We start from the raw sequence: 22,702 nt of genomic DNA on the forward strand, positions 1-22,702 counted from the left end.
TCAGGTAGGTGGCTGGAAGTTTATTCTGGACAACTTTTCAATTTTCTGTCTATTTTTGTAAATAAATAACATTTCTTTTAAAATATTCATGTTTACCAACTTATCTTGAAAATGTAACACTTACAGAAAAGGGCAACAGTATCCTCAGGTTAAAAATGGTGTCAGACTCAGATCCAGTTTACAACAGTACAGTCAAATAATTTATTTCGGGGTGGGCAGGTGTAGCTGAGATCAGACTCCAGCCTTTCGTAAGTAATCCATGCTCCTGTGGTTGAATGTCACTCACCTTTATGCACATTGGATGCATCTTCCGGACAGAGAACTCATTTTGTGAGAGATGTTTCAGTTCACTGAGCAACATTTTACAAAATATTACAACTGCCTCTTGTATTTTGCAGATGCAATTTCCATTCTATTATCTTTTCTCCTACACATTTTTTTCTGAAAGAATTATATAAGGAGAGAAACCTCGCCTGACACAACGAAATACTATTTGTGATCAATGTAATGTGTGCATTGATTAAGTTCCCTGTGGAGTCTTCAACTCCACATCAGCTTCCTGAATGCTACATTTTGCCTTTACATCTCTGATGTAGCCAATATGTGTAAAAATTAATGTAAGCTGACAACTTCTTATTAGTTACACATCTAAAGAGTCTCAAGTGGATAAGCTATTCCTCCCCAAGTCAGTTGTGACTTATGTTTGCTAATTGGCTCAAATCTGCCTGTTTTAGATACTAGCATATAAATAACCAAGGGCAAATGGTGGCTAGAGCTAGGGCTTTTGAGTCATATCATGCCACAACAAATTTCATTAAAGCCACCTGTTCTCATTGTATTTCCTCAAGCCCAGATTCTTATAGAAAATATGTTTCAGAGCCAGTCCCAGTTCTCTGTTTTGTCAAGCAACTATCAGAGTCCTTGTATTGTGCTCGAAGATGGCATCATTGGCTTCCTATGTGAGAAACGGGGCAGTCCAGGACTGTATGCTTCGTTCTGCTGACAGCCATGGGAGCAGACACCAGGAGGAAAGGCAGGGACAGCTTGGGGAAAAACAAACAAACAAAAAGAATAAAGCTATCATGCTAGAAGGAAAGTGTAAAGAAATAGTGCTCAGAGAAGGCCTTGCTCAGGTCTGAGCTCCAAAAAAATCTGTTCCAGATGCCTGAAACTGTACTGGGGCTCAGGTTTTGTTTTTATGCACAGATTCAGTCATTATGCCACTGTACAAAAGGAGCTGTTCTTGTGTTGTCTGGATGCTCTTTGTATGCTATTATATAGTTTGGGTAGCTATAATTTATTTTAGTTTAATTTATTGTCATACTTTTAACATGTTTTTGAAAATACATAGTACTAGGTAATAGAAGATACAGATTTCATGCTGTTTTTATACACACAAACTCCAAACTTTCAGCATATTTGAAATGAAAATAATGAAGCACAAAAATCTGTATTTCCACATAACCAGCAGAAAACATTTTGATGTTATTGTGACAGTTTTAATTTTTTTTCCTGTTGCAATTCATTCATCTTCTGATGCATTCTGGGGAAAGATTTGTTCTTTGGAGCATTTCCAAAAGAAAATTATTCACTAGAAAATTCTCCAGCCACCTTTATTAAAGCTAACCTTCTGTAACTACAGTCAAAACTTTATTGGGTAAAATAAAATGAATTCCCAAAGGAATAAGTCTGAAGCTGTGAAGGTTATGGATTAGAAATAAAATGCTTAATAATAATTTCATCTCTAACTGATCTGTTTTCACCATGAGAGGAAAAGCTGCATAATAGGCTGTATGGAAAGGAGAGGAGGGAAGATCAATAAATAAACAAAAAGAAATATTCTGACAAAATTATTTTGTACAAAATTATTTTGTAACTGGTCCTTAAAACAGTACATTTATTGACATGAACATTTTTTGTTGTTTGTAGTCAGAAGGATTTAGTGAACATATGAGAAATAGGGCTTTAAAAAATAAATAAATAAATAAATAAATAATCTCCAGGACCTCAGTATGGTAGTATGGAACAGAAGGGGGGTAGAAGCCCAGACTTTACATATATTTTGATACATACCTGTACATTTGTGGCAGAGCATTTGAGGCTTCTTTTTAAAAATATGGTTTTGAAACATTGAATTGTTTTCTTCTCACCATAGGCTGCTTCTTCTGATACTCAATGCCAGGTAATAAAAAAACTTGTCAGGATCTTATATTTCAAGCACAGGCAACCGTAATGGACATTTGTCTCCTGGATGGTGTTGAAGGATATCAGGTTTGCATTTGTCTGCCACTGGGCATGTAGGCATTTCCCAGCAAAACCCATGCACCTTTAATAAAACAATCTGGAATAAAGCATGCCAGATTAGTGTCTGTGTCTTTTCTTTAAAAATATTTCACATCTTTCTAAAATTCTGAGGACATCCCTTAAATGGAGAAACTTTTCAGTATTCCCTTTATGCTATCTCCTCCCTCAGCAAACAAATGGCCAGTAAACAGCTCGTGGAGATGCCAACTCTGAGATTTCAGCACAGGTTGAGTTACAAATGTACAAACCTAAAGCAACAGCTGCACAGTCAGTGGTGTTACTCTGCATTCAGGCTAGTTTATCTGAGATCGGATTCCTGCCAAATCAATCTGTATGTGCACAGAAAATATATGTCTCCTTTTACAGAACTGCCATTGCGAATATGAGGTATGTGTGAAGGTGAGGCCAATTCTGCAGAATTCCTGTGCAGCAGAGACTGTCAGGTATTCCAACAGTTAATTTATGACCATTTTTTGTGGCTGCACTCTGTCTCCTGAGGCAAAAATCAATCATTCCCTTTGAAAATCCAGAAAAATAATATGTGAGAGATGAGATTATATGGTTTACAAAAACTACTCCTTCTCTGATCCACATCCCTGTGATTTCAGTTAAGGTCAAATTTTACAGATGAAGTATTACCCTTCTAAAAAATGCCTGCCTTACATGTCTTGAGATCTGGAATTTAAAAAGAAATCGGCTTAGCTTAGTCCCTCAAAAGATTTATCTTTTCAAATAAAGTGGGCCATGTGCACCGGATGGACAACCACGGTCCAGGACGTGGTTATTCAGAAAGGATTTGGGGGTCATGGGAGGCACTTACTCATTCTGAGGTCCTAAAGCAATATTCTAACACAATCCTTACAATTTCAAATGGAAATCCCAAGTAGGAGAAGGAGAGTATGTTACTTTGTGGGAACAGTGTTCAGGTCTGGCTTCTGCTCAAAAGGAGTGTTAAGAAACTCCTGGGAGTTCAAAGAAGAATAACATAACACACCAAGGAAGAGAAGGAAGAGGGGAAACAAAGAAAAAATAAGAAGAAAAAAAAAAAAAAAAAAGATTCTTTAAAGGCTGCTTCCACCAGCTTAGTCTGTTTAATTTAGTAAAGTAAAGGTCAAGGATACTGTGAGTGCATCTCAGAGAAGAATTTATTCCACCTGATTTTAGATGTTTAAAGCTAGTCATCTCTCATAAGCCACCCACTTCAGGCCCTCTCTGTAACCAATGGAAAGAGAAAGTATCATCACAGAATGCTTTTCCTCCAGCATAAAATAAATGTCCCAGACAGGTTGGATACATCATTATCTGTCTTCCTTGGCTACTGGTGGAAACTAAATGATTCATTCAGAGAAGGCACCTGACTCTGAGACAAGTGAATTAAGGCAAGATTAATCCCCACTTCTACTCTATGGGAACAAAGCTATGCGATAGCTCACTGGAGCAGGCCAGGCTTCAATGACATCTATCAGCTAAAAGTTGAAGCTATACTAATTTGAGCTACAAGTACAGCAAAAACTTTAAACTCAGTATTAACATAACTAACAACTGGATTGATTTACTAGAAAAGATAGATTCTTCATTACTGATCACTTTAAAGTCAAGATTTGTTGGTGGTGGTTTGTTGTGTTGTTTTGGTTTGGTTTGGTTCCATAAAATGCTTAAGCTCAAAAAATTAATCTCAAAGAGATTCCACATCTCACATTAGTTTAGTGGTGGGATTCACCCCAAGTTAAGGACCTAAAATAATATCATTTACAACTAAATTCATCATCTCATACTGTGGTACTTTCCTTACAAAAATTAGGTATCTCCAGAGGATGATATATTTAATCCTAAAAAAAGGGCAGATAAACTGTTTACTGAAGGCACCTGTCCCATTGCCCATTGTTCCCTACTGAAACAAATCCCACTGACACAGATATTTAACTTCTTACCATCCTGTCTGAGTGAGATGATTGTCATGTTAGGTTGTTTCTCCCTGCTTGACAACATGTGGTGCTCTGACCAAAATGATGGGCAGCATTTTCACATCTGGTCAAAATTTGTACATATTTCTTCTTGCTAGTGAAGATCTTTATATAAAGCACCAAATTCCCTTTATTTTTCCTGTCTCTCAGTGCGTTCATGTTTATATGCTAACTATTAAAATATAATTCTGTTCAGTTACAAAACTGTGTAGGAACAGTGATGTTTTATTCATTGATTTGATTCCAATGCCCGTTGTAAGCAACATTAACTTATTTCAACGCATTTTTTATGAGAAATAGATAAACCTAAGCTATTCCCAATTTCTACTTCAGAAAGTCCAGCAAATCAGGATAAGCAGAACATTTGTATTAATGTATTCGCAGCTGAGGCAGTCCATCTGAAGAATCATTAAGGCTTGGTCATAATAGCATGAGGACAAAATAATGATTCTATATTCCCATCCCACCATTAGAAAAGCATTTTTTCCACTTCAGCCCAGAATAATTTGAGAAGAAAGCCACTTAAAGACAATGCTGTCCCCATCCTAGGCCTAGTTTTCTGACATTCAGTCTTTTATTCAGAGGGAATCTGAAATGTTACTGCTCAGATATACCTCATGGTAATGCATTAAAACAAAATTTGCCTCTCCAGTCTCCTGTCTTTTAAAGGTACCCTTCACAGACATATTTCCAGAGACTTGAAACAAGCCCAAAATGCTGTCTTATACAAAGCATTGATGACAGATGTTTCTTCCAACCCTTGACTAATAACAATATGTCTCCTGAAGTCTCCAAATAGCCTTTCATCTTCATTAAATGCAGAAGTGGTTTCAGAGCTCTCCTTTTCACAGTCTTTGGACAAATGCAATGAATCAATCCCAGAGATGAATCTGAAGAGCTGCAGATTCAGCACTGCCATCAACACTGCTCTATCTTTCCTACAGAGATACTTGGAGAGGAGAGTTTGGTTTCCAGAGAGAAGCAGCACCGTCTGTGCAGCAGAACCACATTTATCCCTCTGCCAAAGTGCTTTATGCATCTGCAGTGCTGGGGCCAGATTTGCCTCTGCATGCCAATCCTTCAAAAGAAAAGCCTCTGCTTTTCAGATCAGTAGTGAAAGATGTTCCAGCAAATCAGCCAGGCAAGCAGACCAGATACACTTCCATCTGTACTGAGCCTGGACATAAAGCTTAAAAAGTCTTACTTCACAAAACTTTTGTGACAATTTATAACATCTAATCTACCTATAAACCCTAAACGTGCAGCATTATGAAAGAGCTGCTTTGTTATGAGCTCTGTCAAAGTCCTACTGACGCATGCTATTCTTTATAGAGAAACTTTCACAGTAAGTACATATTCAAATGTACCCCAACAAATCATCAGAGAAGTCAGTCTGTCAGCAGACCAATGCAAGCACTGAGGGCATCGTGTCTCCAGGGCCATGGGGTGTTTGCATGACAACTGAAAGCAAAGACACCATGCAAAGTGACTCTGTTGATGTGGGGCATGTGTCTAGTTCACAGCTGTAGAGGTCAGGCAATGTGCAAGCAGGGGAGCATGCCAGGACCCACACACTGAAATCCAGTGGACAACACAAGCCCTGTGTTTGGCTGATGTCTGCATCTGAGCTGGTTGTCTAGATTTCCTTTATAGCTAGTGAAGATAAACACTTGTCCAACACAGGTCATAGGTCATAGGATGCTCTGCTGACTACAAAGCACATCCCTTGATTAGGTCACACATAGATATCTGCACTGCAGAGGTCTGAACTTCAGTGAAACATATGCCAGTACAAAAGTCTAATAAAGATACCAGGGTACAAAACTACCTATGGGAGAAGCATCAGCCCCCTCTTCTATTCTGTGCACAGGATTATGTCTAAGAGAGACTGTGTAACCTGTTCACAGATGGAGGAGAAGGATTAGTCTTGCTGTGGTAGACATAGCTCTGTGATTTGAGGCTCATCTACAGGATCAGGCTTTGGCACATATTTTTTTATGGGGTACATTCACTCATAATTGCAGAAGAACCAAAGTGTTTACACTAAAAAATCCCAGATGTTCATTATAAAATACTGTTTCACCGATTGTAAAATATTACAGAAAACACAGTCATTAGACTGCAGAGAAGCCTCATCTCCTCAGAAGCGATGAAGGTCAGTTCCTGTGGTGGAAAATCTTCCCAACTCTGGAAACCTAAATGCCTCAGTTGTTGCCTAAACTTTCTACTTTACATTTATTTTTATTTTTTTGCTTAAAGCAGGCAGCTGTCAAAAATGTCAGTTCCTTTTAGTTGCTGCCAGAGTCTGGGGAAATATATGCTGCATAGAAATGCTTTAATGCTCTCTAAATTATAATATTAACAATTATCATATCTTTTTTTTAATATTTTTTGGGGAAAAAAAATATCTTAAGAAAATATTCTCTTATTCCACATCACTCAAGAGCAAAATCTGAAGAGACTAAACTTACTAGGAACAAGAAATCCCAAGTTTTGGTTATCTCCAAGTCAAGTGTATCTGAGACAATCCTCCAGAAGGATAACATTAAACCAGGAGAAATGAAGGCTTACAGACTAGAGAAATGATTTCCATAGGCAATATATAACTTGTTCTTATACAAGTACTGTAAAATTTGTAGTGTCTTTCATTCAAAGAGACTGACAGCCAGAAAAATGTTTCATGCTTCTAAATGAAATTCATGTGTTAGGCAGTTCTTTTCAGCTTAGTGACTGACAATCTTGATTTTGATTTGATTTTTAGTCTTTATCCTAACTTACATTAGTAAAAGACTCATCAATTTTGCACTATAAGCCATTGATATGGGCGACATTAGAACAACACATTTTATAGTTCTGGCTTGTCATTGTGCAAAACATCATATGTCCATTCCCTGCCAATATAGGATTCTGCAGAGAAGCAGAATAGGCAAAGTATGGTCAGGCACTGGAAATCTGTTGCACTTTCAAGATTCCCAAGTTCCATCCACTTGTACAGGTGGCCCTGTTGAGCTGCAGTCTGTTTATAGAGGCCCATAGGACCTAGCTTCTGGGTACATGTGTTTATATCTAAATAATGATTTCCATTAATGGAAAAAAAAAAAAAATCCTTGAAAACAGGAAAGTCTTTCCTTGAAAATAAAGTTGGCAAAGTTGACAAAGAATTTCTATAGGCAGAAAGAAACAACAGCAGAAAGGTGGGAAATGTTTGATGTATCTTGGTTAACTGCAGGACCATCAACCTCAAGGGATCACAGCAGAAGAGTATGAAGGGACCAGTATGTCCACCAAAGAAAGTAGGCATGCCTTCAGTTCTGAGATAGTGCAGGCCCTTCTGATCTCAGGGGAAACCCTCCTAATTACTGGAGGAAAGAAGTCAGCCCCTCTTTCCTCATGTGCTGCTCTGGAGGGAACAGCCATTTTGTCTCCAGCATATTTGAAGACTGGCAGAGGAGTAAAACAGATATCTATTCTGTGTTTATTCTAAGGATATGATTAGGTTTTGTGTTGTTTTTTGTTTGTTTGTTTGTTTTGTTTTTGTTTTTTCCTAGTTATTACCGCACCTCACACTTCTCATGGCCTTTATAGAAATGTTTTCTGGATATGTGATACAGGTATTTGGCAGGGTTACCCCTCTCATTATATTTGCTTTATTGGTTATTTCTAGCACAGATGGAAAGTCAGCAATGTCATAGGATTTGCATATAGCTTGCTCTTCAAGCTTAGCCTCTAACAGAATAAAAAAACGACTGACATGCAAGAAGTGATCAGAGGGAACATGGAAATACAGCCACCAAATGCACAGGCACGTACTGCAGCTTGATAGAGGGCAAAAGTCACAGTGCAATGCAGTGCTGAGTTCCTATGATTCACAGCTAATTCAATGAAATGTTACCCATAGGCAAGTTAGAGTTGTGCCACAAAAATTTCTTATTGTTTCTTTCTTTTCCCCTCCACCCCTCCATAATCTCCAAGATCTGTATTTAATACTCTGGATACACTCGGGACCTTGATTTTAAATAGCTTTTAAATAGCCTCCTCACACTCAAAGCCAAGATTTTCATCCTTTCCCTACCACAAACTGAAGCTATAGAAATGTCACCTTTCTCATGGTCTCAGTATCTCAAGTTCCTCCAGACACAAAGATGAGGAATAACAATGGTTCCTTAATTCTGTTGCCAACACTCAACTGAAAAAAACAGTCACCAATCAAAAGTAACCATCAGGATACCTTCACTGTATACAGAGCATATTGCTGATCTAGCACAAGTGAAATGTTATTTCTTAGAATCTGAGAATCCCCCTTGTTCCACTGGAACTTTCTTTGTAATTTTTTTGTATTTCTTGAATAACTCATATCACAAAAAAGCATCCAGAAAGTGTCCGGAGGAGGACAACAAAGTTCATAATAAGGCTGGAAGGCATGTCCTATGAGGAGAGGCAGAGGACACTTGGGTCATCTGGGCTGGAGAGAAGGAGGCTGAGAAGCAGCCTCATTGCTCCCTACAGCTTTCTGAGGAGGGGAGGCACAGAAGGACGTGCCTGTCTGCTCCCTGGGAACCAATGAAAGGATGCACAGGAACAGCACAAAGGTGTACTAGGGAAGGTTTAGGCTGGGTAACACAAAAAATTTCTTTGCTGTGAAGGTGGTCAAACACTGGAACAGGCTTCCTGTACAGGTGGTTAAGCTCATGCCTTTCAGTTTTCAAGAGGCATTTGGGCAATGCCATCATTAATATGCTTTAACTTTTCTGAGATCTGAGAGGTCAGGCAGTTGGACTACATGATCTTTGTAGGTTCCTTACAAGTGAACTATTCTGTTCTATTCTAAACATTCAGTCAATCAAGCCATTACATTCTGAAACCATAAAATGAATATTTTATCTATACAGTACTAGATTTTATGTTGGGAGAAGGTTTTTAAACAAGCATTTCTGATTTCATTGCAGCTAGAAACCTCTGCTGTTGAGTCATGGTCAGTAATACGCTTTGATTACCATGCCCCATTTGTGGCAACCTCATATTCAGAGTTAAAATAAAATGCAGGAAAACAGCAGATATTTGAAAGTCTTCTGAGGTTACACATCAGCACTTTTGTGTTTCCTCCAGTCACAGCTAATTGGCTCATTCCTCAATTCTCAAGATGAGCCTTTGGCTTTTCACTTGAATCGATTCCCCATTTTCACATTAAGCATGTTTCTGGTGTAACTCTGTCAATTTAGACACCATAGACAGATTCAAATAAACTAATTTCCACACAGCTTAGCCTTGTGTCTAGTGTATCCTATTGACCAGACAAGAAAATGAAAGAATAATATCTATGCAGAGGGACAGAAGACACATTATGACTTTGTGGTTATGAACCATGACACAAATACGGATGCAGGATGACAGATTGTAAACAGGAAAATTAATGATACACTTGTCCTGATCCCTCATGGCTGATTCCCTGATTATTGAATATTAGTATTACCTCAGAAATTCAAATGTCATTACTGCTAGCAATAGCTGTTTCTAACTTGCCATCTCTTGCCACTTGATCTGTTTTGCTATAGCACTGAGTGCTGATTTATTACATCTAATTTAAATATGTTGATCATTTAGTCTAGGCTAATCAGGTGGGTTTTTCCATAACTAGTGAAGTACATCTAAAATATGTATATAAATATTTTTGAAAAACTTGCTCTGTGAAGGTATCTTTTTCTCTCCACTTTTATAAAAGAAACTAAATGACTATCTTTGTTAGTCTAGATCCCCTGTGTGTCCCTAATTTAGTTTTGACAGCTAGAGTTAGGCATGACAGATTCCATACTAAAACATTAAATTGACTTTTATATTCAGTGATCTGTTATAATTAGCACATGTAATATAAGCTCTTTTATTTCTTTTTCCTTTTTTTTTTTTTTTTTTTTCTTCCCCCTAAAACTAATTATTCTAAGCAATCAGTTGCTTGGGTAATTTATCCCTTTACATTGGCCTTTCAGAGCTATGCCACCTCTTAGTGATGCAATGCAAACAAAGAATCAGGTCCAGAGGCATATTCTGTGACTCTAAGATAAAGACAGCAGAAATAGGCATAACCAACTTCTTACAGGAATGCCAATGGAAAATTCAGAGCAAACAGCAGTTCAAAAAATGTCTCCCAAAGGTAGGGTCTCCATCAGCCTAATTCCTTCTCTTACTGCTGCTATCATCAATAACACGAATTCAGACTAGTATTATATAGAAAAAGTTTCATAGTATATGAAAAGTTGTTGATCCTTTATATTATAGCTACTTACACAAGGAAAGTCACAAAAACAGTTGTGCTAGTTTAGAGCTTCAGATGTATTTTTGAGAAAACAAGAACATTCAGATCATTTTTTACACCACTAAAAAGTCACCTATGAAAATTTTCTCCCAAGTGGTATTATGTATGTACAAATCTGCATATCCATCAGTGTATTATTTGTGTGGTTCTTGTTAGTAGTACTGAATAGAATGAGTCAGGACTTACCTAGGTTTCCAGTTGTTTTGGCAACTGATCCTGGCTTCACCATTGAATAAGACACATTTGTAGCTATATGGGTAGCATGGATCCCTGCTAGATTCTTCTTGCAACACAAGGGGTTGAAGTGCACACTAACCCAGCACCCAGGCAAAGCTCAGCTCACTTCTCCAGCCCCAGTCTTCTCTTTGGGTGACTAAAGGGAAACCTGAGTCATCAACAACATCAACACGAGACCTGTGAGCACAGCACAACTACCAGCGAAGTTGCCACACACCAGGTTTCTAAAAGTCACAACAAAAACATAGCAAAAGAGGAAAGCAAAAGAGAATGAGGTCCTCACCAATCCCTGCAACAGCAGAAAATATATCAGGAGGGCTTGGGGTCATGCTGGGGACAGTTGGGATGGAGATGGACACAAGGAATGAGCCTGATGTGAAAGGCTCCCCTGAGATACTACAGCATCACTATTATGCACAAACAATACTTACCCCAAACAACTAGTAGGCATTAGTTAGTAATATATATTACACAATATTTCTATTGTAATAATAAGCTATATTAATAATTAAACTTTATTGGTATTCCTATTTAATGCAAATAGTACACTAAATGTTACTCATCTGAGATGTTTGCATGCCTATACAGTTTAACCCAGGATTATTTTTTAAAAATAATTGTGTTACTTTAAGGAACACAGCTGTAAAACCAAATTAAGGCAATCTTGGTCCAGAACACAGGGTGGCTGGCCCTCTGGTCTTCGTGGAAGACCTTACCCTGCATTACAAATACACAGCTCCTGTTGCAAATAGCAGAGTTAAACATGTTCTTTGCAAACTCTGCAGCAGCTGGACCATGGAAAGGTCAAGCCTGTGTGCAGTGGGCCTTACTGAAAGGTCACAAGAGGTGCAAATATGAATCACCTTTAGTGTGGTCTGCACTATTTCTTCCTTTGGAAAACATTAAGTCCCTCTGGCAAACCTCTCTCCCCAACTCCCTGTGTGCAGAGTGAGCAAGATGACTAGTCTGTACACTTCTCAGGTGGCTTTTCCCACAGGGCAGTGCTCCAAGTGGTGCTTCACACCAGTATGGGCCACTGCTGGGAGTGTGGTATGGCACAGACAGGTCATGTTACCACAAAGACATTACAGGAGTAGCCAGTGTGTCTTCTTTATTCCTTTCCTGGTTTTCTTTACATATTTACTTTGTTTACTTTTATTTTTTTTCAAAATGTGTGTGCTACCCACATTCACTGAAGCTTTGAAGACAAGTGCATTCACACAGATTAATATGAAAAAATAGTGGTGTTACACTTGCTGTTTTACCTCATTGCCTGCAATTAGTCATGCCTCTGATTAAACAATCTAAAATCTAACACATGGGCTTTACAGTAGAAACAATAAACACATGGGTGACTAGTTCAGAATTGAGGCTTAGCTCACTGAACTCTGCTGATCATAGTTTTTCAATAATGCAGGAGTGCCTCCAAGTACTGCACATCAGTGTATAAATAAGAAAGTGAACAAATCAAAATAGGTAAATAAGTATTTTTCAAAATAATATTGATATTGGTGAATTCCAGGGAATTTCACTTTGCTGTTAGAATTCAGTACCCTACCACTTAAATCTGTTTATTATTTTACCAGCTGAGCGCTTTAAGAAAGGAGGTCAACAGGCTACTGAAGTCAGATCTTTCACTCTATTTAAGTAAAAGTACCTGAAATCAATGATGCTTTGTTCAGGGAACACAAAGGCAGACAGTCTGTGGTGCCCTGTGGTGCAAACACCCTCTGAGCCAGAGCTGATCCTAGACATCAGTGCAGCTGGGTGTCCCAGGGCACCAGGCGCTGGTCCCTGGGCATGGCCAGAGAGATCACCCTGGCGTGTCCATGGCCTGGGGCTGCACATCACAAGAACGTTATTCTTCTAGCAAAGATGTGTTAACCCCACAGACGAGCATCACCTTCTGCATCCTATTCTGCCTGTTGATAAAGCCACCAAATTTATTGGCCCTTCTGCCTGGTGATCGCTGCCTGTCCACACAGCTAAGAGGGTCTATCAAGAGGCCAGAGGAGGTGAGAGTAATGGTATGATGGTCTTCTGTTATCAAAAGAGCTCTTTGCAAAGGATATTTTGCATCCGGCTTACTGGAAATGCAAGGTGAACAAAAATGTCTTTGGAAGCAGCTGCTTTCTGATCTATTTAATGCTGCCCAGTGCTCTGTAAGTACCCTTTCTACCAAGAAGATTCTTTGTGCAACCATTTGAAAATTAAGCATTAAATGAGTAATTGTGAACTGACTTCCTTTTGAGAATAGATAGAATTAAACAAAATATGTAGTCACATATTACAAAACAGTATATATAGAACAAACTATAAATGGTTGCATTGAACACAGAAAAATATGGAAATAGATAAAAAAATCAACCCCTCTCTGTTAATTAAAGAATTCCACCAATAAAGCAAGATTATACATACATACATATATATATATATATATATATAAGCTTTCTTTAAGTGCTTACAAACAGCAATGCAAACCAGACAAATTTCCAAACAATATTTTCCAAACTAACAGTTGTTCTATTCCCTGAGGCAGGGAGCTTGAGAGAAGAGAAGGAGAAGACTTTTCCATCTGAAGATGTAATGGAGCGTTTCTGTCCATCTCCAAACCTGGATATTGGGCAGGAGCAGCTGAACTGGAGGTGGCCCTCTGCTCTTCCCTGCACATTCAGTGGTACTCACACAAGCAGTGCAGAGCACCAGTCATGGAGCCCAGCCATGACCCTGTGTCTCAGATTCATCCCATTGAACACCAGTGGCCGAATAGCCATTTATCTTTACATTCCACATTCAGTCAATAAACATGCAGGTACTACATACGGCTCACAAGTTGTCTGGACACAGATTTTAACTTCATTGTACTAGATGGAAAGGCAAGCTATTTCTGTGAGCTGTTTTCAGCAGCAGACAGCCACTCCACATGCAGTCACAGCTAGACTTGTGTTGTTGTTTTGTTTTTTTTTTTTTTTTTTATTATTATTATTATTATTATTGAAAAAGGCCCTGAAAGATAAACAACTTTGCTATTAGTGCAGTACAATGAAAATAAAATCGATAGCAGATGGTCTCCAATGTGTCTTGTTCAGACACTTCAGATAAACATAGGGAATGGCAGTGAGACACAACAAGTGCAGAACATAAATTAGTGGAAATGAACAATGTTGTAGATTCACCTCTCTTTTATAGACTCCTTTAACCACGGAAAAGCCAAAGTAGTTGGAGATTTATCATTTTCTGCTTTCTCAGCTGTCAAATATATATATATATTTAATTGTATACAATATCCTTTGCATACTAGATAAAAACCCTGAAAAAAGGAAAAAAAAAAAAAAAAGGCATGTAGAAGTCTAGAAATGTGAAAAAAAGAAGTATAGCATAATATGTCTCCTACACTGAAAAGAAAATAACAGAAAAATTTACTTTGCTATTGTAGGAGTTTATTACTGTCATCTAAAATACCAGGGAGGATGTTTTTTTGAGTTGTCTTTTCCTATTGTTTAGACATGTAATTTAAGCAACAGGATTGAAATTAGAGCAGAATGGAAAAATAACTATTTTTGTAAGATTTTCACACAAACAAGGACTAGCTCCATCAAAGGGCAGTGTCTTTTACTGATTTATTTTATTTTTCATTGAAGGCAAAATCCATTTACCTTTGTTAATAAGGAGATTGTAAAACATGGGAATGTTTGATTTAATAATCACTAGTATCTACGTATTTAAGTGCTTATTTTATTTCAGCATTTTACCATCATCCAGCTCAGTGTTCCAGAAAGCTATGGTTAGTCCAGCCAAAAGCTGCCCATGATAGGGATCATGAGGAGTACAGGTCAACAGTGTGCTGTGTAACAAGTTTTGTCTTATCAGTTTTAAAAAGGTTTTTTTTTCATTTTCACAATAAGTTGTTCTTGTACTATAGAATTGAATCAAAGTGCTATTCTTGTACCTTGTGTTATATAATATTGTCAAATCTGTTCTTTAAACTGGATCAGTCCTACTCTTTTCTGAATTTTCTACTTGCATTTTCAGATTTAATTACATGTCAAACAAATTTTTAGATATTGATCAAAGATTTCATAGAGCAGCTTTTCTTCCTGTAACTCCAACTTCCAACACTGAAGTATATAGGAACACTGTTCCTTCATTTCCTTCTTTGTCAACCTGCCCAGCATTGTGTGAGAAAAATCCCATCAAAATATCTTAGCTGTTTGGAAGAGCTCCAAGGAGGGAGACTCCTCAACCTACACTGTGCCAGTGCTCAGGAACCCACTCAGTACAGAAATGATACTGAGTTCAGAGGGAACCTCCTGTGTTTGTTTGTGCCCATTGCCTCTTGACCTGTATCTTTGAAGTTTTCATTATTTTTATTTTTTCATATTTTTTATTTTAGTTCTTTTTCCAGTGCTACAAAAATCCTGCAAAGGCTGCAGAAGATGGCCTTGGCTAGCAAATATGAAGACAGCTACAGAGAATGTCCTGAGCATTCCCCTTTGGACCCTAGGTCACAAAGCAAAGTTTTCTTCCCTGGTGCAAGCATCAGGGTCTAGGAAAGGTTACCACAGACTCTGTCCTTCCTCTTCTAGCAATACTTTCCTTATCCCAGGGTACTTTCTTGCTTTCATATTTTTACCAGTACTTTAGCCAAAACTTTAGAATAAAATTCTTAGTTTCTAGCCAACCTGTTAGGGAAAGTAAGAAATTTCTGGTAGAAAAGGTGGTTTTTTGTTTTGTTTTGTTTTGTTTGTTTGTTTGTTGGTTGGTTGGTTGGTTTTTTTTTTTTTTTTTTTTCTGTTGTTTTTCTTCTCTCAAAAAAGACAGGATTGTTGATGTTAGTTTTGTACCACTTTTATCACTGCTTTATTTATGTTACCTTCAAAATCAATGCAACTGTTTTTCCTACCACACACTTGATTACTATCAGGCTTTATGCTGATTTTTTTTCCATGTATTTCCATGTATTTTTTAATTCTGAGTGTAGCTTGTTTTATTCTTCATGGCAATATGCAATGTTACCACCTAACATTAGCAGCTAAGGAAACAGCAGATTTACTTTTTTTAATTCATTAGCAGCTACAAAATGCGGTGTTTTCTGGGCAGCTTAAACACTGAAATTTTTGAAAATGTTGCAAGATCAAGAGTTTGAATTATTACTAATTGAAGAGTTGTTATGTGTTTGTCTTTTTTTTTTTCTTCCAGAAACAATAAATCAATGTGCTTTCAGTGTTGTTCATTTAAAACAATGTAGTGGTTTTGATGAAGTCAAAGGACAGAAAAATCATTTCAGCTTGGAAAGTGAAAGATTTCACTAAAAAAAAAAAAATGTTTAAATGAAGTATTGTGACATGTGCCTTTGATTACTGTTTCAAATTTGCCAAATAACACAAGTTCAGAATATCTCTCAATATTCTTTTCATTTTAAATTCATTTCATTTTCCCCCAAACCACTTTTCTATATTTTTAATTCAAAATATATTCTATAACTCTGTTTCTGTATTCTTATCCATACAATTTATTATATAGCTATTTTTCTCCTGGCTGTTGAGAGCAGCAAAGGTTAGCTACGGATGCCAAATGAAAAGCATGGGCTCAATAACTTTATCAGGAAAATTAATTATAATTGTTTTCTTACCTTCACACTGCACTGCATTTTGTAAGACATAGAGAAAAGAAATCAAACAACCTGGTGCTAGTTCCAAATATGTTTTCATGATAGAGCACTGATACCATCAGTTCCTGCAAGTGAGGTGACTGTGGTTTGAAAAGCTTTTGGTCCATGTCACCAGGTCAGAAGCTTTTTTTTTTTTCTTCTTTTTTTTTTTTTTCTTTTTCCTTTTTTTCCTTTTTTCTCTGTTCTAGAAGCATTTTTTCCCCAATGTCTCATTCTTTAAACTACTGAAACATTATATATTTTTTTTTTCTCAAGTTATAAATGTATTACAATTGACATTCTGTCAGAGAGAACTTTAAACCCCATACATCTTAAATACAGCTCAGACCCTTTACCATTATTGAATAATTTTCACTCTGTTGGACTATCAAGTTTATTTGTCCTTTGCTTTCCTGATCTTGCATCTCTTCTGTCAGGTCTCATAACAAGAAGTCAAAGCAGACACTAAGTTCCATGTAGAAACGTAGGCTTTCTTCCACGAAGCCTATTTGTCCTGCTGTTGTATCCATAGGCACCTGAAGTCACAGCCTGTGCACTTAGTATCCTGAGAAATGCAAACTTTGCAAATTGCTATATAAGCCCATTTCAAAGAACTTCCAGTTACAAGCCCAGGGGGCTTGGGAATAAGCCCATAAGGTCTGCAGAGTAGGTTGAGAAGGTGCAAGATCATGGCAAATCATTATCAAGGACATCTAAAAGTGGTCTGTAAAAGTAAATGCCTTCATTAGAACATTTTTTCTACTAATTGTGCACAACAGTGACAGCCTATTAAAATCAATGGAGTTTAACAAAAGAATTAGACCATAGCTCTTTGAATACTATATTGCACACTTCAGTAAAATGTGAGAGAGATTGAAAGCATCAGTACATTTCTGAACATCTAACTGTGTGTTCTACTTTATTAGACTACAGTTTCCATGTACATTATTTCAACTACTAAAGCACTTTAGGACTCTTTTGTCTGCTATTATTCAATGAGACCACTTGAATAAAAACAAATTTGGTGACACTGAAAAGTCTTGTGAATTTATATTGATTTTTCAGAATTTTGATGTCAGAATGTACTTTAACTTCTTTCTTGAAGTGTTTTCAAAATGACAGTTTTCAAAATAAAAAAAAAAAAAAAGTCACACAGACTTTAATAAGAGCAAACTCTTGTTCTTTGTTATTCCACTTATCAGAAACTTTTTGTTTGTTTGTGATTGCAAATTCTTACAGGTTTTCCTGGTTTATTGTCTATAGCCCAATTATCTTTACAGAAGTTACAGGTTTTATTAACTCGGCATATAAGTCTCATCTCTTTGTATTTTTTTTAAGTTGTCCACCTGTAAATGTTATTGTCCCTGAGGAAGAGTGGAATTGCTTGTGTTGACTTTAGTGTATCCATAACTCCTTCAGCTTTGTATTGGAAAAAATACAGAAGTAAAATTCATCCTTCAAGGCCTTTATTGCCTAACTGGGCTGAGAGGAGAGGGCATGAGGAAGGGAGCTTCCTCCCAACATAAATTTTTCTCTGTTCTTTTTTTCCTGTTTTCATCCATTTGCTTTCTACTCCTTTCTCCAGGTGGCTGGAGGAAAAGGTGTCTGATGTTACTGAGGTAGCATAGAAAATGCTTCAAGTGCCTGGCGGATGCTATTTCCTCCCCTGGAGAAGGGCAGATGGCCATGGCTTTGGGTTTGTGAGACTTTCCAGGGCTCCGTGACCACAGTTCAACTCATAACACCTCATGGGTGACCATGCTTCCACATTGCAATAGTGCCTAATATTGCCTCTGGGGATGAGACCTCCCCCTGAGCTCTGGGGACACAGCTGCATGCCGGGAGCAGGAGGCAGTTCTCCCCGTACTTCTGGTGTGGCTTAGGGAGGGAGGCAGCTTCCTCCTCAAGGAAAGGTGTTGAAGCATCCCAGTTAGGAACCTAGAGTGAAATCACCCTCCTAAGATGCAGGTACCACCTGATGAGGTGGGGAGTACAGGGACACCAGGGACTGGACAGCCACCACTAATTTTCCCTTGTGGGGAATACTGTTTCATTTGGGCCACACACAGTTTTGACCTAACCATGAACTGTAGTCTTGATACCATGTTCCTGTAGTCTCTTAATGGGTTTGGCAGATTATTTGCTTCAGCACTGGTCACACACAAAACCATGGGCTGTTTTTAAGCCAGTCTGAGAAATGTGAGAAGTTATGTGGTAGCACTTAAGACTAGGCAGACAGCTTATAGTCATGTGTCAGTCCTTGGATGAAAAGTCCCCAGTGATATTTTCTGTATCTTTAGTGCGAAAAGTCTGAAGGAATTGTAGAGGATAGGGGGTTGGGGTGTTCAGCATGGGGAAGAAAAGACTGAGGGGTGAACGGCAGCAATCTTGCAAAACGTGTTAGTTCCTTCAGAGGGAAATTGAATAAACTCTGCCCAGTGACCTCTGGCAATGAAAGAAATAATCAAAAGAAATGTGATGAGGATGTGAAGTTCAAGGAGAGACTAGTTTGTACGAGAATGTCACAAGTGTCTTGCTTACTGCATGGGAATCAATCAACAAGATTTATCTGTGATGATATCATGTTTCTAAAGACACCTTTTGCCAGTTGAATATATTATCATTCATTAGCCTGAAGGAGGGTGAGACAAACTTCACTGCTATTTCGGAAAGCTTTCTCTTTTCCGGGAATACAATTGTAGTTTTATTCAGTGTGCTTCTGATTTTTTTCTAGACTTCCCAGGGGCATTATTAAAAACAAAACAAAACAAAACAAAAAACACAACACATAATAAACACCCATTACTTGAAGGAAAATGTTGCTCCTCATACAATATTGAATAAACTATATAGTCAGCCACTAAACTGCAGTATCTTGCCCAGGGATATTTTATATTATACTTAATATCCCACTGTAAAAACACCTCTTCCATATCCCATTAACGCACTAAATGTCCACAGAGTTTTTTTTTAGTTTGTAAACCACTTACAATTGAAATGACAAAATGAGTTCCTAAGTGATGAGTGCAGCTTTCACACAGATAATAGTTCCTAAAGAACAGGAAGGGGATCCCAAAAGCATATGGGAGCCTAGAGGAAGCAAGTCCTTCGGAAAACCCTTTTTTAAATTGGACAAGAATGTTTAATTTTCTCTAAAGGATAAAACATTTTTCATGCTGTCAATTCAACATATGAGCTATAAAAATAATAGATATTCTGTCATCCTGTCTGGCTATGCCCCAAAACACAAGGTTTTTAAGAAGAAAGCTACTTGGAGCTAAGCCACATGTTTGGTATGAACATCCCTCAAGACCCAAAAAGTGTTTGTGAAAGAAATCCAGAAGGAATTAAAATAATATAAAGCACTTTATAATTCCATTTATGTGCTCTCTCTCTTTCTCTCTCTCTCTCTCTCTCTCTCTCTCTCTCTCTCTCTCTCTCTCTCTCTCTCTCTCTCTATATATATATATATATATATATATATATATATGTATATATATGTTCTGAGTTACTGTTAACTCAAACCAATCCTTAGTAGGAAAGCTTTATTATTTTCAAAAAATTACTCATAAAACAAATAGAACAATAGCGGACTAACCAAGAAAGGAGACAGTACACTTAACTACTCTCTGAAGAGTGACAGTGTATTTTAAACGATTTACCAGAGCCCTATCTCCATCCTTCCACTCCCTCCTGTGTCACCCTCTTTGCATACCCTGTGTCCCAAGACAGGCAGCTGGGCAGAGGGCACTCATCACTCCTTGACGGACTGAGAGTCCAGGTGGGATTGAGAAGGGCCATGAGAGGGAACCCAAAAAAGTGCTTGTGACATGAAAATGAGTTACCATGATCCAAGCCAAGCTTAGGAAGGTTCTTACGCCTCAGCTTGGCCACACTTCACCTGGCCAGAAAGTTCCTGCAAATACTCCATAGCTGCAGAATATTATGCTCCTGAATCTCCAAAGAGAAATTTCCTAAATTGGGAAAGGAATCTCCTTTGAAATAACTGAGCTCTACCCAAATATTCCCAGAAGCTGCAGTTTCTCCCAAGACCCTATCTGCTTTAGCAGCTGCCTGCTGCTTGTGCCTGTCTTTCCCAATTACTGCAGCTACCACATACACAGCACAGAGACTGTACCTAGCGATTTAACACAAACAAATATGAGATTTGCATGACCACACAGACAGGGCAGGTGAGATTCATCTTTGACAAAGGTTAGATGTATATTATGAACAAACCACATAGGCATCTAGACTTCTCTTGTGGTTAAAGGACAGGAATGTGTACTTCTAAGTACTTCTGTAAGCTACATCACATTAGGATGAAGTGAATAATTTCTCAGAAGTTCTTTTCTTTCTGTATTTACCATAGTAGGAGTCCAGGTGACTGAGTCAGATGCTAAAGTTACCTAAGATAAATCCCATCCATTTTACCTTGCTGGAGAATTAACAAGTTTTTGTATAGGGTAAACAAGATGGTATCAAAGTCTACTCACATATACATGAGTGTCTTCCATATCACTGCTAATGAGGAGAAGATTTGCTTAGAAAGAACAGGAGGGGACTTTTATCCTTTAGCATGCATTCATTCATTATCATTGATCACAATCACTAGCCTGGCAGGCATACATTTGTCTGAAACATACTTTCTTATGCAAATATGTAACTCATTTTCTCTGGAAAGACAAAATCAACCCTGAAGGAAAGCACATAGTTTATGCCTCATTTGTATCCAGAAACAGACCTCCAAGAAACTGGACTATGTATCTACAGTATCTCAAGTGAATAAGTGAGGTTTTGAACAGCTACTTTTTACTCCAGGATGAAAAGGTCACTGGTATCATGCAGGTAATTTCAAGCAAAAGTCACTAGAGCCATTCTACACTGCAGTATGTCTCCTTATGTGTCACAGGCAAAGTATTCTAGGAAGGTTTCTAGCAATTTTAACATTTTATTATTGGCACCCAGTTTGCCCTTTCTGGACTGTGGAGTCAGCTCCTTTAGTTATCGTCCATCAGATGATATAGGTTTCGGCAAAAAAACATAAAACTCACTATGACATTTTTGTACTTCCGTGCCCAACACTCCAGGACAGCAGAGAGTGAATGGTTGGTCCCACTGACATCCTTTCTCTTCATATCATCCAGCTTTCAGTTTCAGTCCTGAAAGCGTTGCCAATAATTTAATAGCATTTTACAACTCCGTCTAAATTTCTTAGAGCTGAGACCATGGCAAGTAAGATATCAGGCCTATTTAATAAAGAGGCTAGGAAAAAAAATAAATGGGAAAAGGAATAGAAAGGACAATTTTCTGGAATTATTTTTAAACCATTTGTTTCTGAGAATGTTCAAAGGCCTGGGTGTTTCTTTGGATTACAAGGAGACAGAGCACAAGGCAGTAGTCTTCTGACAAGAGGACCTAAGACACAGGAGAAATTTTCTGCATGCATACATTAGCCTTTTCATTACTCAAATGTAGAGCAGATCAGCATGCTCACCCACAACATTCAGTTCTCTTTTCTTTAAGCATTCGCTCTGTCCATGCCCCATGCTCAAAAGCAAGGGCAAACATTTTTGCTCCTCCACAACCAAAAGACAAGCTATGGAGGTAAGGCTTAATGTCAGGTGAAGATCTTCAAAGTGGTTATTATGAAATCACTGGCCTCCTGCACACACACAGAATCTACTACGCAGATGTGTGGCAGTTAAAAAAAGAGAGAGGACACAGGTTCTCCACCAAACTCTGGAAAGACTTGCTCTTCCATAGTAGGTGGAAGTCATTTGATGATGCTACCTTCAAGGCATCTTTGTCCCTACATCCTTATTTCCTTGTGCTTGTATTCACCCTACACAACAACTGTGTTGGAAAGAGCAATACTTGAATGTGTGAGAGCTCTGCACTTGCTTTTCAAATGGTGTTTTCAAGATTGCCAAGCCAAGCTAAGTTAAGGTGGACTTCGGGGCCCTCTAGTGGCTTGGGAGAGTAGAAATTCCAAGAGAGGAATGACGGACTTTCCAAAAAGCTGGCCACATTTTGTACTGGTTTTGAGCCAAAACACAAAGCAGAGTTCGTCCATCATTTCCAGCAGAACTGAAAGTCTACATTAGCCCATTTCCATGTTTTGCTCTTCCCATCAATATTTCTTCTTTGAAGTAGGACTAAACTGGATGTTGCACATTGCCATATTTTTTTCTTTAAAATGCCATGCTATTTTGCAAGAAATTTGGACAGCTGACTTTG

The 22,702-nt window shown here is 38.0% G+C and overlaps 1 long non-coding RNA gene across 1 annotated transcript in view; it reads right to left on the reverse strand.

Moving 5' to 3' along the window:
* LOC311420586 overlaps positions 1-22,702 on the reverse strand; it is a 51,696-nt gene continuing 28,994 nt past the window's right edge. The window contains exons 5-6 of the long non-coding RNA XR_014684399.1: positions 2,074-2,341; positions 1-1,043 (exon numbers count right to left, since the gene is read on the reverse strand). This is a non-coding gene — a long non-coding RNA (uncharacterized lncRNA). The remainder of the gene's footprint in view (positions 1,044-2,073; positions 2,342-22,702) is intronic.

The sequence above is a fragment of the Aythya ferina genome (assembly GCF_964211825.1).
Source record: "Aythya ferina genome assembly, chromosome: 1".
NCBI lineage: Eukaryota > Metazoa > Chordata > Aves > Anseriformes > Anatidae > Aythya > Aythya ferina.